Here is an 8,651-nt window from a genome sequence, read left to right as displayed (position 1 = left end):
GCTCCACTTCTGAGGCCGAGCTGAGCTCTTCTATATGATGCCGAGCTGGGCACAACCCTTGATGCCGAGCTGAGCTCCAGCCTTGATACCGAGCCGAGCTATGTACTCTGATTGTTTTGATGATTTCCTGTATATACTTGATATATGAATTGTACTTTTATTGTGTAATTATCATGCCTTCGGGCCTACATGTATATAATTATTGTATCACAATTCGGGTATCAAGTATATGGGATTTATTCACAGGTAAAACTTAGTCTTCCGCTGATCTGATGAACTTATATTAGTTGTGCGTATGTTGTGGTGGAATACAGTATCTGATGATCCTGGCAGGTTTGGGTTAACCGATGTTAACTCGGTCACCGCTCCGGTTCAGTGTGAATGGGGTGTGACAAACGGTGGTATCAGAGCGTGATGCTCTGCTCCACTCACAGCATACAATTAGAATCTCGTAGACTCTATAATAGGGAAATGGGGTTGGGTTAATATAAAAGCTTTAAAGATTAAAAGTTAAAGAAAGAAAGTATAAAAAGGGATTGCATTATATATTGCATTCATGGCATGCGTAAGTATAGATAAAAGGGGATTAGGTTGGTGATGTAACCTATAGAGTACTATTTCGACGAAATTTTGGCAGCATAACGGCGTAAAATGGGATTTCCAAAAATTTTACACAAATACCTGATAAACAATAGATAATAAACATAACAAAGATCACAGATAGCAAAATACATCACAACCAAGCCACACAAGTACTCCACATATGAATTCACCACAAAATTCACTATCCAAAATTTTGTCATTCCATAAATGAAACCAGTTACAATACAGATACAAGGAATGAGAACAAATAAAATATACAACAAGGTCTATAAAAAGAGAAAACAGGTAAACAACTGGTGTGGGTGAGCCAAGCCCTCACTGGTCATCGTCATCGTCGTCGATGATCACCATGTTCGCCGGAGGCCTGGAGTTGACATTGAGGCGGTGATCATAATAATCGAACCTCGCGTTCACCAGCCGTACCTCCCTCCGAAGCTGGCCAAAATCTGCTGAGATAGCGTTGGCCGTGGTGTCCAAGTCCTGACCCAGCCTAAGGAAGGAATCCTCCAAGGTGTTCTGCCTCTCCATAATGCGTTCCTCCCTGGAGACAATCTTGTCCAGCCGCCTCAGTAGCTGAACCTGGCCATCCTGCAAGGCCCCCATGGAGGACGTCATGCCCTCAAAGTCGTAGGCACCACTCCCAGGTGGTGAGGCTGCAGCTCTGGAAGAACTAGGGCCAGGACCTCTCGACTCCTGAGGCGCCTCCTCAGGGATGCCACCACCCATCAGATCCTCCTCCTCGTCCTGAGGAGCGTAGTCCTCATCCTCCTCACTGGACTCCTCTCCCATGGGGACATCCTCCATAGGGGCAGCCCTCCTACCCCTACCTCTCTGAGCTCCTGATCTCGGAGGTGAATCCATGAGGGTCTGGAGACCCATCCTCAGGAGGTTTCTCCGGTCAAACCTATCAGCCGGAGTCTTCCCCTCCTCACCGCTCAGATCCACCCCGAAGAACTCGAAGATCCTAGTGAGGATCCTGCCATAAGGAAACCCTCCATCCTCAGGGTGGGAAGTATGATGCTCCATCGTCCTGAGAATAATGTAGGGGAGGCACAAGTGCTCACCGCCTCCCTCTGCAGTCGTGAAAATGCAGAATGCAATAAAAGCCACCATGAAACCCACCTGGTTCCGATGACCTCCTCTGGGGAGCAGGTTGAACTGGACCAACCCGGCAAATAGACGAACCTCAGGGTAGAAGGACGTCTCGGACTTCGGGCGGTTACTGCTGTCGCAGATGGTCTCGTAAATGACGTCCGGTGTCGCCAGGCTCATGAACGGTCCCTGAGGCTTACTCCTGGGGGGACTGTAGTATCGGTGTCCCACAGCCGATATACCCAGGATACTGGCCAAGGTGCCCACTGTCAACTGGATGTCCACCCCCTTCACCAAGCTGCTGATGGTGAACTCCCCGTACGGATACGACACCTCCAGGTTACAATAGAACCGACGGACGAGCTGCTCGTAGCACGGTCAGTCTACATGAAGAATAGAGTCCCAGCCCAATGCTGAGAACCTCTCCTGAAGCCTAGCCTTGTGGAAGTCCTCGACTACCACAGTCTTCTCCATCATCACTGACCCCTTCAGGAAGTTGGGCCAGTTGGCTGCGGCCTCTGCACTAAGGAAGTGCTCCTCATCATAGTCTGAAGGGTCAGACTGGGCAGGTGCGGGTCTCCCTATGCGAGGAGCTGAAGAGCTGGTCTCCACACTCTTCCACTTAGAAGCGGTGGTCTTACGTCTAACGCCAGAGGAAGATGGTCCCTTGCCGGTGCGTGACGACATCCTGGCAATAAGAAAAGAAAGTAGGGTTAGTACAGAAAGGAAAATGACAGCAGCATTAAAAAGGGGAAATCCAAAACCCAATTCATGCAAAACGGGAACGGTGACAATCTAGGAACGATAGGAAACCTATGACAGGAAGCACGGTAGGTTACAAAGCGGAGGAACATGCCAAAACAGTAAAATGACAGCAAAAGCAAAGAGCATAAATAAAATGAGGGAATTCAAGTCCAATGTGCAAATTCGAACATAATGGAGAATAGCTTGAAACCCTAGGTCTAGAGCAAAATGCCATAGTAGCGGGATCATGAAAGTGCAAGAACATACCCAAATAGACTATGGAATTCCATGAATGCAAGTATGGGATGTAAACCAAGGGAACCAATACAAAAGAGGGATTTTCATGGGAATACATGGGGATTCCAAGCACAATGGATAATCTATGAAATCTAAAGCATATCTAGCACCAATCAAATGGAATGCATCACAAAAAAGTCATTAATTGGAGAAAAAGGGTGAGAATTGAAGAAATCCCCAAATTTGGAAGCCTAGGGCACAAATTGGGGTTTTCTCCAAATGAAGAAACAAAATTCCTATAAACTACAAATGGCCACAGTAGAAGCATCACAATCACATGGAAATACTATTCTATGGTAAAAATACGGAAAGACAACCTAAGATAAAGTCTATACATGCATTTTACCCCAAATGGAAATTCTGGAAAAGAGAAGAAGAAGAAACTTACTTGAAGAAGGGAGAGTTGACTCTTCTCTAAAGCGCCGAGTTGATGAGTGGAACCGCGAGTAGGATCGCCGAGGAGACCTCAAAGATCGCCCAAGGAAGAAAGGAAGAAAGAGAAAAGGAGATTGGGAAAGTGATAGACAGAACAGGGTCTATAGGGCCCTGTTCGTGTTTTTACACGGGCAAGACCGGCGGGCTCCTACCCGCCGGTGCCACCCGCCGGTGTGAGGCATTAAGACCGGCGGGTATGACCGGCGGGCCCCTACCCGCCGGTGCCACCCGTCGGTGTGAGGTACTAGGACCGGCGGGCTCAACCGGCGGGCCCCTACCCGCCGGTGCAGCCCACCGGTTGTGACCGTTGGGAAATTTTAAAATTTTTTTTTCTTTTCTTTTTCCCTTCTCTCCTCCTAGCATGATTTCATTGATTTTCACTATTGATATTATTCCTATGATTAATGTGCTATGGTCAAGTGGGACCATTGACATATCTGTTGGGGCCTTTGCCCTGTATCTTAGAATTGAGTTGCGATTATTTACAGGCTATCATACACTACAACACCTCATGTAATGGCATATGATTGTGTGCCAAAATCAATTCTACGATGTTTAACCAAGATGGTGTGTGATGTGTTCCAGGTACAGGGATACGCTGGTACGTACTAGATCCGGTAGTAATGCCCGAGGTACCTCGCGGGGTCCTCGTCGGGTCGGTCGACCACAAAATCCCAGGAGGTCCCGCTCTGTGGGGTATACCTCCCCTCCACTACCTCCAGAGACCCTTGGTCAGGGTGGGGCACATGGGGACCCACCTATGACTTCACTCCTGGACCCTCCACCGGTTATCACACCGGGAGATGTTGCTACTATAATTCAGCAGTCCCAACAAGCTTTTCAGCAATAAATGCTTCAGCAACAGCAAGCATTTATGATTGCTATTCAGCAACAGTTGGATTTTTCTCAACCGGGTCAACCTCCCCGGGTACTCACTCCACAGGACCCGCCTGTAGGGTCGGGAACGGGACCACAAGTGGGGGGGTACACCCCCAATCCCACCATTTGGTGTTCCTCAGTATGGGATGCCTCCTCCATACTCCTACTATCCTGCCTATGCTCCTAACTTCCCGGCGGCGAGTAATACGTCAAGGGTGGTGGAGTCATTCAAGAGGAACTTACCACCTGTATTCTCTAAGGTGGGGAGTGATCCTCTGGAACCGGATCAATGGATCCAAGAATTAGAGAAGATATTTGAGGTGCTTGAGTGAATGGATGCCCAGAAACTCATTTGTGCTGGGTTGCAACTCAAGAAAGAGGCAAATTCTTGGTGGCAAGCCTCCAAGCCTATATTGATGGCTGCTCATCCAGAACCTACTTGGGAGCAGTTCAAGGAGTTGTTCTCACGTAGCTTCAGAGACCGAAAGGAGACTGAGTTCATGGCCTTAGCTCAAGGAGATAAGACTGTCCTTGAGTACCAACAACAATTCGAGAGTTTGTTCCATTTTGCCCCAAGGCATATGCGAACAGCTGAAGAGAAGGCATCAAGGTTCCTAAAAGGCCTAAAAGCATCTATTGGGTCTGTACTTGAGGTCTTGGATTTGACCGAACACTAGTGTGGCACCTACAGCTCCAAGGCCACCTCGACCCCCATCTGCAACGGGTCAAGTGCAGAGGGGCCCCGCTCCAGTTCTGACATCTCAGATTCGTTGCTTCAATTGCCATTCATATGGGCATTATGCGAAAGACTGTCGGGCCAGACCAGCCTTGCCCTCCAGTGAGCCCTCTGCGTACCGACCTCCCTTACCTCGGGGAAATCAACCGCAGGGAAGGATGTATGCCCTATCAGCCGAGGAAGCTGAGGCTAGTACAGAAGTTGTAGCAGGTACATTTTAAATTAAGAAATTCATTATGATTAATATTGATGACCTGCTGAAATTATATACATTGTTATACTAGGTATCCTACCCATATCAGGCATACCAGCCTATGTTCTATTCGATTCAGGAGCTACTCATTCATTCGCATCTAAGAGATTTGTAAAGAAACTTGGGATGTCACCCAGGATCCTAGACCATGGAATGATTGTCAGTATGCCTACTGGTAAAGTTGCACAGTTGAAGGAAGTGTATGGGTTGTGCCCAGTGGAAATTAATGGGAAGAACCTTGATGCGCAACTCATTAAGTTTAATATGCAGAATTTTGATGTTATATTGGGTATGGATTGGTTGTCGGCTCATCGAGCTAATGTGATTTGTGTTGAAAAGCTGATAAGGGTGACAGATGACGAAGGGAAAGAGTGGGTATACCGAGCAGATACAATGAAAAGGGTGAGAAAGGTCCTTGTCTCCGCTCTTCAAGCGGTAAAGTTGCTAGAAAGTGGATGTCAGGGTTACATAGCATCGGTACTCGATGTTGATGCAAGAGTTACACCTCTAGAAGAAGTAAAGGTGGTTAAAGAGTTTCCCGACATTTTCCCAGATAACCTGATGCATTTATCACCTGATAGAGAGTTGGAGTTTTCCATAGACTTAACTCCTGGAGCAGCTCCAGTATCTAAGGCTCCATATAGGATGGCACCAGCTGAACTAAAGGAGTTGCAGATGCAGTTGCAGGAACTATTGGAAAAGGGGTTTATTCACCCAAGTGTTTCACCTTAGGGTGCCCCGGTGTTGTTTGTCAAGAAGAAGGATGGTAGTTTGCGTATGTGCATAGATTACCGGGAGTTGAACAAGCTAACCATTAAGAACCGGTATCCATTGCCACGCATTGACGATTTATTTGATCAGTTGCAGGGAGCCAGGGTATTTTCAAAGATAGACCTTCAGTCCGGCTATTATCAGCTCAAGATAAAGAGCAGTGATATACCCAAAACAGCATTTAGGACTCGATACGGTCACTATGAGTTCCTAGTGTTATCTTTCGGGTTAACCAATGCACCGACAGCATTCATGGATCTAATGAATCGGGTATTTCAGGATGTGCTCGACAAATGGGTAATTTTTTTTATTGACGATATTTTGATCTACTCCAAGACCGAAGAGGAGCACACTCAACACTTGAGGATGGTGTTACAGAGGTTGAGAGATCAACAGTTGTTTGCCAAGTATAGCAAGTGTGAATTCTGGCTTGAACAAGTTGGATTCCTGGGGCACGTAGTGTCTAAAGCTGGAATCGAAGTAGATCCTGCTAAGGTGAAAGCAGTAGTAGAATGGGAAAGCCCCAAGAATGTTACCGAAATTAGAAGCTTCTTGGGTTTGGCTGGATACTACCGGCATTTCATTGAAAATTTCGCCCGAATCTCAGCACCAATGACCAAGTTGACTAAAAAGAGTGTGAAATTCGACTGGACAGAGGAATGTGAGAAGAGCTTCCAAGAATTGAAAGAGAAGTTGGTGACTGCCCCTGTGCTGACTATTCCTGAAGGCACAGGTGGAATGACAGTTTATACCGATGCTTCTAAAGTTGGTTTGGGTTGTGTTCTCATGCAACGCGGTAAGGTAATAGCGTATGCATCCCGACAACTAAAGGAGTATGAGAAGAATTACCCCACTCATGACTTGGAACTAGCTGCAGTCATTTTTGCCCTTAAGATCTGGCGACATTATTTGTATGGGGAGAAGTGCGAGATATACAGTGATCACAAAAGCCTGAAGTACTTATTCACCCAGAAGGATTTGAACATGAGACAGAGGAGATGGATTGAACTCATGAAGGATTATGACTGCAACATTCAGTATCATCCCGGCAAGGCCAATGTAGTGGCAGATGCATTGAGTCGGAAGACACAGACTGTGTCGCTCTCATACTTAGCAGTCAGTCCACCACTCGCGCAAGAGGCGATGCTAATGGACGAAACCCTCTTGTATGAAGGGGCAACCTTAGAGCTTGAACCTCAACCGAAAAACCTTAAATGGTTGACTATATCCTTGACGGATCTACAGGTGCATCCGGCAATTAGGCAAGAGGTGATAATGAAGCAACCTTTGGATCCTGAATTGTAGCGGATCAGAGTTAAGGTTTAAGATCAAACAATGAACGACCCAGATTTCACTTTAGCCAGTGATGGGGCATTGATGTTTCGAGATAGATTGTGTGTACCCGATGATTTGGATATACAAGACAAGATAGTGAGAGAAGCACATAGCTCCAAGTACTCACTTCACCCAGGAAGTACCAAAATGTACAAAGATCTCAAACAAAGTTACTGGTGGCCAAACATGAAGATCACCATAGCTTTGTATGTGGCGACTTGTCTTACCTGCCAGAAAGTAAAAGCTGAGAGGCATCGACCTTATGGTACCCTTCAGCCACTCCCAGTACCAGAATGGAAGTGGGAAAGGATTACAATGGACTTCGTCATCGGACTACCAAGTACACCTAAGGGAATGGACGCGATATGGGTGATCGTGGATCGGCTTACCAAGACTGCTCATTTTATTCCTATCAAGACCAAGTTCTCCATGATCAAACTAGCACAACTTTACATGGACAATATAGTGCGCTTACATGGAGTGCCAGTGAGCATTGTTTCAGATAGGGACCCAAGGTTCACGTCCAGATTTTGGAAAAGCTTACAGCGTGCCTTGGGATCACAGCTGAATTTGAGTACAGCTTTTCACCCACAGACGGATGGTCAATCGGAGCGAACCATACAGATATTAGAAGACATGCTCAGGGCATGTGCAATGGAGATGAGTGGCAGTTGGGAAGAATATATACCTCTTATGGAGTTTGCATATAATAACAGTTACCAAGCTACAATTGAGATGGCTCCGTATGAGGCATTATATGGCAGAAAATGCAGGACTCCTTTGTATTGGGATGAGGTAGGTGAATGTCGAATGTTAGGACCTGAGATGATACAGATGACTTGTGACAAAGTCGACGTTATTAGAGAACGGATTAAAGCAGCTCAGTCCCGTCAAAAGAGCTATGCAGACACCCGCAGGAAGGATATTAAATTTCAGCCAGGAGAAAAGGTATTTCTCAAGATCTCTCCTACTAAAGGGTTGCAAAGGTTTCACAGAAAGGGGAAGTTAAGCCCAAGATACATCGGACCATTTGAGATCTTATCCCGGGTTGGCTCAGTAGCCTACATGCTTGCTCTGCCACCTTCGCTTGGGGATGTTCACAATGTATTCCATGTATCCATGCTGAAGAGATACGTGCATGATCCATCTCATGTACTACCCGTGGAACCAGAGTACCTAGACGTTGATATGACCTATACAGAACAGCCCGCTGAAATTTTGGACCGGAAGGTAAAAACCCTTCGTAACCGCTCCATTTCCTATGTAAAGGTGCGATGGGCTGGTCACTCACTTAAAGAAGCATCTTGGGAGGTAGAGGATGAAATGCGAGCCAAGTACCCTCATCTTTTTGATCAACCAGGTACGCAATTTCGAGGACGAAATTTTTCAGAAGGGGGAGTAATGTAATACCCCGCTTCTTAAACCCGATCTGATTTCGTGGTTGAACCGATTTAACCATGCAGGAACCGAGCCAGAGGAAATTAGAGCGGGTTCCTTATGGGCTAT

Source organism: Macadamia integrifolia, chromosome 2, assembly GCF_013358625.1.
Source record: "Macadamia integrifolia cultivar HAES 741 chromosome 2, SCU_Mint_v3, whole genome shotgun sequence".
NCBI lineage: Eukaryota > Viridiplantae > Streptophyta > Magnoliopsida > Proteales > Proteaceae > Macadamia > Macadamia integrifolia.
This window is presented reverse-complemented; position numbering follows the sequence as displayed.